Consider the following 8,639-nt stretch of genomic DNA (forward strand, 5'->3'; position numbering starts at 1 on the left):
AGCAAAATTGGCCTTTAATTTTGTATTTTAATTCATTTTACCCCTAAATGACCAAAATGCCCTTACTACTAAACTTTCCAAAAATTCCATCCATGTCCAATTTTTGTCCATAGACTTAGAAATTGGTAAAATTTCTATTTAAGACCTCCTAATTAATATTTCAAAACAATTTCATACTAGAAACTTCTAGAATGCAAGTTTTGCAAATTATTCGATTTAGTCCCTAATTTCAATTTAAGCACTTTATGCATAAAATTTCTTCACGAAATTTTCACACAATCATGCAATCATGTCATAGGCCTCAAAATAATCATAAAATAATTATTTCTATCTCGAATTTTGTGGTCACGAAACCACTATTCCGACTAGGCCCAAAATCAGGATATTACAACTCTCCCCCCTTTAGGGATTTTCGTCCCCGAAAATGTTACCAGAAAAGTGGTCTTCACTTTTAATCTCATATTCGATGCCGAAGAACTTTCACTTAGGCTGTACCTCCAATACATCTCTTTAATTTCTCATATGATCTGAAAGCTTACAGTCTCAACTCTCAACTGTTCTTAAATTTTCAACCCTTCTCAGTTTCCCATGATATCATGACATAAAACTCGGATCTTAACTTGATTAATGGAGATTGGAATTCCAAGAAATCCAACAATCAAAGAGACCTAAAATTCCATGAATCCGATGAGTAGGAATTCATTCAATATAGATATGATTTCTAGATCTCGCCAAACATTTAACAATAGGATACATCACATTTTCCTCTTTCCGCCATGGAATTAATTCTGATATGGCCTCAAGAATAATCCTTCTCATTTCCATCCCAATATCAACACTGACAAGGATAATTTTGATAGATTCCAATGCTCGGCTTTAACCCCTTTAACAACTCTGATTTTATGTAACATTGAAAGCTCTAAACTATCACATTACGTCACTGTCTTGAAACACATCACAATTCATACAATGGTACATTACTGAAAGTCAGGAAGTCTTTGCTCAATGTAGACTAGTCTAGTTCAGACGCTTCAGTTACCAATATTCTCATCTATCCGGACTTTGTCAACATGTAATAAACTTTTCAGCTTTCACAAGATGGAAACCTTATCATTCGTAGTGACTTAAACTAATATCCAACTCTTTCTAATAAATATACACTTCTCGTTCAAACTATTTACTCTTTTATCCATACAAAATGAAATTCTATTATCAGACTTGGGAAAAAATAATCCTGACATAATTGTCACATGAAATCTTTCAAATAAATAATTTACCATACCGACTGAAACTCGCACTTTTATCACCTATGCCTTTACTGATGTCAAATCCTTACACAGAAATTAGAAAAAATCCAAATACTAAAATCACCACATTACCAAGATCAAATTAGAAGTATAGTCATATTTGACATGATTATCACGAGCTGAAGAACCCACTTCGAACATGAGTCATAATTGACAAATTATGGAACAAAGATAATAAGAAAACCGAATAAAGAAATCCAAGATAGAGAAACCCGAAATAAAGAAATCCAGAATAAAGAGATCCAGGATAAAGAAACCCAAGATACGATACTATGCTGGAGAATCGAAAACCAAACTCATAGAGAAAATACGGAATACCCCGATAATTCTTCAAAGAAAGAAAGTCCAGAAGAAAACATCATTTAATCCTACTGAAATCAAATATAACAAGATCAATATATCTTCTCATACATATATATCAGATGAAGCATCAAGTAGAAGAAACAGAATCATAATATCATACGTATTCTCTCATCAATTCTTATCAGACGAAATGAAATAGAATACCCGATAAAATAGAGCAATATAAATTATAAACCATCAGACTACCAATGCTTTCATCCAACACGAATTAGAAGACATTCCCATATAACAAGAATTTCTTCGAAGATCAATAGCCATAGAAATATTTACGAGAACGGGTGAACACATAGAACATCTTAAAAGAGATCGCTAAATCTGTCCAGTCATAACTGTCACACTCAGATAGTTCACATTTCAAATATCATTTCCCCAACTAGTTCTACCGTCACAAATTTCATATTAAACCATTCACTAAAGAATGCCAGTTCTGAATAAATTTCGATTTACACTTTTCTCGACCTTGCACCTGAGTAATTCGATTTACCAAAGAGAATTCCTTCTCTAACTGGGACAGTGCATAATTCCAATAATCTTTTTATCAATCCGATACTTTACTGGCTCTGACTTTACTTATCAGCTCATTTTCAATCTTTGATCATACTTATAATTATTCTATCACTGAACTCTTTGGGTTCTCAACCGGAACAAATCTCATGAAATTCCATTATAAGTACCACTTCGATAAGGGGGAGGGGTTGTAGGACCTCTGACTCGACTTTCTTATACATACACATATGACACAACTTCCATCATCATAGCAACATCATCAAAATCATGTCATTCATTCAGGCAATGTAACATTCATGTTGGCTTACACAAATTTTCCTATTGTCCCATTTAGACAATATACTTATGCATACATTCTATGTTTTTTAGATAGCTTTACTTATCCATTCATTTAATTAAATTAATTCATGCTCATGACATCATATAAGGCCAAACAAATATAGATATTTGCATCACAATCACAACTTTCATTTCGTGCATCATCATGTACATATCATTACAATCATATAATTTAGTCCAACAATTTAACATAGATAAGTTCATTTCATTATAATCCTTTATCTCGTAAAAATTATATATCATTAGCATTCATCAACATTCGACGTCCAAATCAAGACAATGACATTTTCATTCATATCATAATATTATGACTTTTATTCATACATCTACTACTTTCTATTTATTCCGTTCATCTTATCAAGTAAGCCATATACACTACATCATATGAGCATTAAGCAAATATGGATATTTATCACATATGTATCATAAACTTTTATTCATACTTTTCTAAACCGAGACTTATCATAATCATAATTTTACTCAAATACCTTCACATAACATTAAACATGGTCGGCGCAGCTCGGTTGGAGAGTACCCTGTCTAAATAAGACGGTACTATACTCATACGCGTCGGAAGACATCACATTATCACAGATCAGTGGCATGTATAACTAAACTTTTACACATGCTAGGTTAGTCTGAGAACCAACTAAACCTGCTCTGATACCACCAAATGTAATGCCTCGTACCCGAGACCGTCACTGGAGTCGAACACGAGGTGTTAACAGACTTAATTCATTACTTAAACAGCTCAAACAATTTATTTTTAAAATTTTCAGTCAAGCTAACAATCTGCATCACAGTCGTTTAAAAATTCATATCTTGAGTTACGAAACTCAAAATCCAATTCCGTAAATTTTCTCTGAAACTAGACTCATATATCTATTTACTAATTTTTTTCTAGAATTTTTGGTCAAGAAAATTAGTACAGTTTATTAGTTAAAGTCTCCCCTATTTTAGGGTTTGACTGCTCTGACCTCTGTGTATTACAAATCAGATATCTCCCTGTACAGAGTTTCAATGACTATGCCATTTGTTTCTAATAAAACTATACTAAATAAGGAATCTGTACATATAAATTATGACTTCTAATTATCTTTGAACAATTTATGGCGAATTTCTAAAGTCAGAACAGAGGATCCAGAAATTGCTCTGGCCCTGTTTCACAAAAATTTAAACATCTCATAAAATATAGCTCATATACCTGTTTCGCTTCTTCCATATGAAATTAGACTCATCAAGCTTCGATTCCATAACTATTCATTATTTAATTCCATTTCTACTATTTTTAATTATTTTTCAAATTCACGTCACTACTGCTGTCTGAATCTATTTTATGGTAAATTTTACCTATTTCATAGTTTCCATGGATTAGCTAGCAATTTGACATACATAACACCAAATATGATCATGATTAGCCATTCCAATGGCTAATCATTACCAAGCATTTCCATACCACTCAATAACCATATCATAAGACCATATATACAAAATGATTATAATGCTATACATGCCATACTCAAAATATACAAGCCATTATACCAAGATGGTATACGGATAGTGTGAGCGAGCCTCCGACCGTTCCCGATTTCTGAGCTGGCTTGTCAAAACTACAAGGAATGAAAAGGAGGTAGTAAGCATAAATGCTTAATAAGTTCACATGCAAATAGCAAGTAACATAACCATATAAGCAAACATAAAACATCATTTGCATAATTATCACCAAGACATTCATATCACATTTTCATTTATCATCTTACCATATTGTTGTTTTATCGATTTTTCAACCCGAGGGTTAAGTACATACCTGTCCAAAGTACCCATTTCACAACACTTTCCAATACGTCCCTTTCATCTTGAGTATTCCTCCATTTCAGAAGAACTTTACCCGTTGAACACATCGGAATATAATTCGGATACATGGAAAGTTTGCACATAAGTGCCACATATGTAGCCAAGCTACCATGTAACCTGCCCATAAGTGAACTCGGACTCAACTCAACGAGCTTGGGCGTTCGCATCCATAAGTGAACTCGGACTCAACTCAACAAGCTCGGATGCCTAGTTACATCTCACGAACTCGGACTCAACTCAACGAGTTCGGACATTCGCATCCATAAGTGAACTCGAACTCAACTCAACGAGTTCGGATGCCCAAATATCCCAGTGACATGTCACTTGTATCCTAATCCATTCCTAAGGTTCAACGGGACCTTTTTCCCAATCATGTGTCTCAACCATCTTCTACGGAATGCCGATACCGATACTCGGTAGTATTTCACATTTTCCAAGTATATCACATAACTTGACATATTATCAAACAATTATCACAAGTATAATATTTCATAATAATTATCATATCATTTAAATAACATTAAAGCATTTAAAATAAAAACTATGTTACTAACATTTACATATGAACTTACCTCGTATGCGAAAATGGCTACTTTTACCATTTCGTCCATAACTTGGTATTTTCCCCATTTTAGCCCGAATTTCAGTTTTCCTTGCTCTATCATTTAAAATATAGTCTAATTAGGACTCACATTATTCAAATTGACCGAAAATCATATTTTGGAAAAATTACAATTTTGCCCCTAAACTTTCGCATATTTACACTTTTACCCCAAAGCTCGTAAATTAAACTTCAGCCTATTTTCTTATGTTTTATGACATGCTGATCATTTTTCCCTTCTATGGCAACATGAAATTCTCACTCTAACATGTACTTATGACTATTAGGTATTTTTACCGATTAAGCCCTTTTGCTCGTTTTCACTTAAAATCGAGTAGCACAAGTTGTCTAACATAATTTAAAACCTCATATTCTATCATAAAACACCACAATACACAAATTTCACCTATGGGTATTTTTCCAAATATAAACCCTAGGTTAAATTATTGCTAGCATAAGCTAAATCGAGCTATCGGGACTCCAAAAACGTAAAATCATTAAAAACGAGGCTAGAACGGACTTACAATCGAGCTTCGAAGCTTGAAAAACCCTATCCATGGTTTCTCCTTGCTATATTCGGCCATGGGGTTGAAGATGAGCAAAAATCGGCATTTAATTTTGTATTTTAATTCATTTTACTTCTAAATGACCAAAATGCCCTTATTACTAAACTTTCCAAAAATTCCATCCATGTCCAATTTTTGTCATAGACTTAGAAATTGGTAAAATTCTATTTAAGACCTCCTAATTAATATTTCAAAACAATTTCATACTAGAAACTTCTAGAATGCAAGTTTTGCAAATTATTCGATTTAGTCCCTAATTTCAATTTAAGCACTTTATGCATAAAATTTCTTCACGAAATTTTCACACAATCATGCAATCATATCATAGGCATCAAAATAATCATAAAATAATTATTTCTATCTCAAATTTTGTGGTCACGAAACCACTATTCTGACTAGGCCCAAAATCAGGATATTACACACACGGCCCAAGACATGCCTGTGTGGCCAGGTCATGTGACCTACACGATGATGTCTTCAAATCGTGTAACTCTCTATCATTTTCTCCATCATCTACATGGCTTGAGACACACCCATTTCTCCAGGCCGTGTGACTCACTATTGAACACCCCATTACGCACATGGCCTGGGACACGCCCGTGTGTCTAGGCTGTGTGGTTCTAAAAAACTTTTTTCTTTTAAATTTTAGTTTAATTAATTTTAAATTAACCCGCGATAAAATTAAAAGAATTAACAAAATTTAAACACTCAGGTTGCCTCCCGAGAAGTTTTTATTTACAGTCTAAGCTTGATTTTACCTTATGTGCGGACGGTTACAGTGGTTCTAAAAGCTGAAGCTCTTCTTTCTCGTTATCAATTTTAATGCCAAGATAAAGTTTAAGTCGAGTACTGTTTACCTTAAATGTGTCAAACTTAGAATGTGTTAACTTGATTGTACTGTATGGAAAGACATTCAGTACCATAAATGGGTTCGATTCGGTTGACTTAAGCTCTGAAGGGTAAATTTGTGGATCTGATTTATATAGCATTACTTTGTCCCGAACCTTAAATTGGCTCATTCTCATCACTTGCTTGTCGTGGTGTTGCTTTGTGTCAGTATCATGTTTTCTCGGTTTCTCCTCAACATGCATTCGTCATTCATCTAGTTCATCTAGTTGTACCATTTGCTCTTTATATGTTGTTCTGTTTCTACCACCTTGACCGAAACATGGCTCCAACATGTTTTTATGAGGGATTTCCTACAAAGAATGTTGAGCCATATGGTTACTAACATTAACAAAATATTTAATCTCATCTCGTTCACTAGTGATTTTCATAGAATCACGTGCTTGGAGAATAATCTTTTCGTCACCTACATGAAGCACAAGTTCTCCTATACGAACATTGATAATAGTCCTAGTAGTGGCTAAAAAGGGACGACCTCAGATCATAGGTACCTCACTATCCTCATCCAGGTCTAAAACAACAAAATCAATAGGGAATATGAATTTATCGATTTTCACAAACACATCCTCAATAATACCCCTAGGATATCTAATGGTTCTATCCGCTAATTGAATACTCATCCTAGTGTGTTTAGGTTTCCCAAGACCAAGTTGTTTAAACATTTTATAAGGCATGACATTAATACTTGCCCCTAAATCATCCAAAGTATTTTCAATATTTAAACTACCAATAAGACAAGGAATAATAAAACTCCCTGGATCTTTAAGTTTGTTGGGTAGTTTATTTTGGAGAATGGTCGAGAAAAATGCATTAAGCTCCACAGTCGACAAATCATCTAGCTTCCTCTTATTTGTTAATGGCTCTTTTAAGAGCTTGACATAATTTGGCATCTGCAAAAGAACTTCAACAAATGGTAAGTTAATTTGTAATTTTTTTAGGAGCTTAAGAAATTTACCATATTGTTTGTTTGTGTGGTCTCCCTTCAACGCGTTAGGATATGGCACTTGAGGTTTGTATTCTTTGACAACCGATTTTTTCTCTTGCTTATCTTCCTCAATCTCACCATTGTTTGCCATATCTTCTTGCCTCATTTCTTTTTCAGTTTCAACTAACCCATCCACATCTTGAATAGTAATTGCGTGAAGCTTCTCTTTTGGGTTAGTTTCAGTGTTGCTAGGCAAGCTACCTTGTGGTATTTCCAAAATTAATTTAGCAAGTTGACCTATTTGATTTTCGAGTCCTTGAATCGATGCTTACTAATTTTTCAGTGTTGCCTTAGTGTTTTGAAAACGAGTTTCTGACACCGATATAAATTTTGTCAACATCTCCTCAAGGTTCGACTTTTTCTCTTGCTAATAAGGTTGTTAAAAGCCCAGAGGGGGTTGTGTTCTTTGATTTCCTTGACCACACCAAGAGAAGTTGAGATGGATCCTCCAACCTACATTATATGTATTACTATAGGGATTGTTACCAATATAATTGACCTGCTCATTCTCTTTACTAGGACAGAAGGGTATTCCACCTCCATTTGCATCGCATTGCATCATCGAAATCACCTACATAGAAAAATATAAACTATCAATTTTATTATTTAGTGCTTCTACTTGGGTTGATAACATGGTGATGACATCTAAATTAAAAACACCATCTACTTTCATCGATTTCGTCCTTATGACTTGCCACTAATAATTATTCAGTGCCATCTCCTCTATAAACTCATAAGTTGCTTCGGGTGTTTTATTGTTCATTGTTCCACCAGTTGCTGCATCAATTAATTGCCTAGTTCAGGAACTTAAACCATTGTAGAAGGTTTGAACTTGTAACCATAAAGATAACCCATGATGAGGGCATCTTCTTAATAAGTCTTTGTATCTTTCTAATGCATCATATAATGTCTCTAAGTCAATCCGGGTAAAAGAAGAAATGTCATTCCTCAACTTAGTTGTTTTAGCAGGTGGGAAATACTTCAAAAGAAACTTCTCGGTCATTTGAGCCCATGTAGTGATGGAACCTTATATTAAAGAGTTTAACCACTATTTTGCTTTGTTCCTTAATGAGAATAGGAACAACCGTAAGAGAATAGTGTTATCAATGGCACCATTAATCTTGAAAGTGTCACAAATCTCCAAAAAATTAGACAAATGAGTATTAGGGTCTTCATCTTGCAAACCGTTGAGGTGAACTTGATGCATGTTT

At 34.0% G+C, this 8,639-nt stretch overlaps 1 non-coding gene across 1 annotated transcript; it reads left to right on the forward strand.

Moving 5' to 3' along the window:
• Positions 1 to 8,276: 8,276 nt before the first annotated feature.
• LOC128287742 (small nucleolar RNA R71) lies at positions 8,277 to 8,383 on the forward strand. The gene has a single exon (XR_008278442.1). It is a non-coding gene; the product is annotated as a small nucleolar RNA R71 (small nucleolar RNA).
• The last annotated feature ends 256 nt before the right edge of the window (positions 8,384 to 8,639 follow it).

The sequence above is a fragment of the Gossypium arboreum genome, chromosome 13, assembly GCF_025698485.1.
Source record: "Gossypium arboreum isolate Shixiya-1 chromosome 13, ASM2569848v2, whole genome shotgun sequence".
Lineage (NCBI taxonomy): Eukaryota > Viridiplantae > Streptophyta > Magnoliopsida > Malvales > Malvaceae > Gossypium > Gossypium arboreum.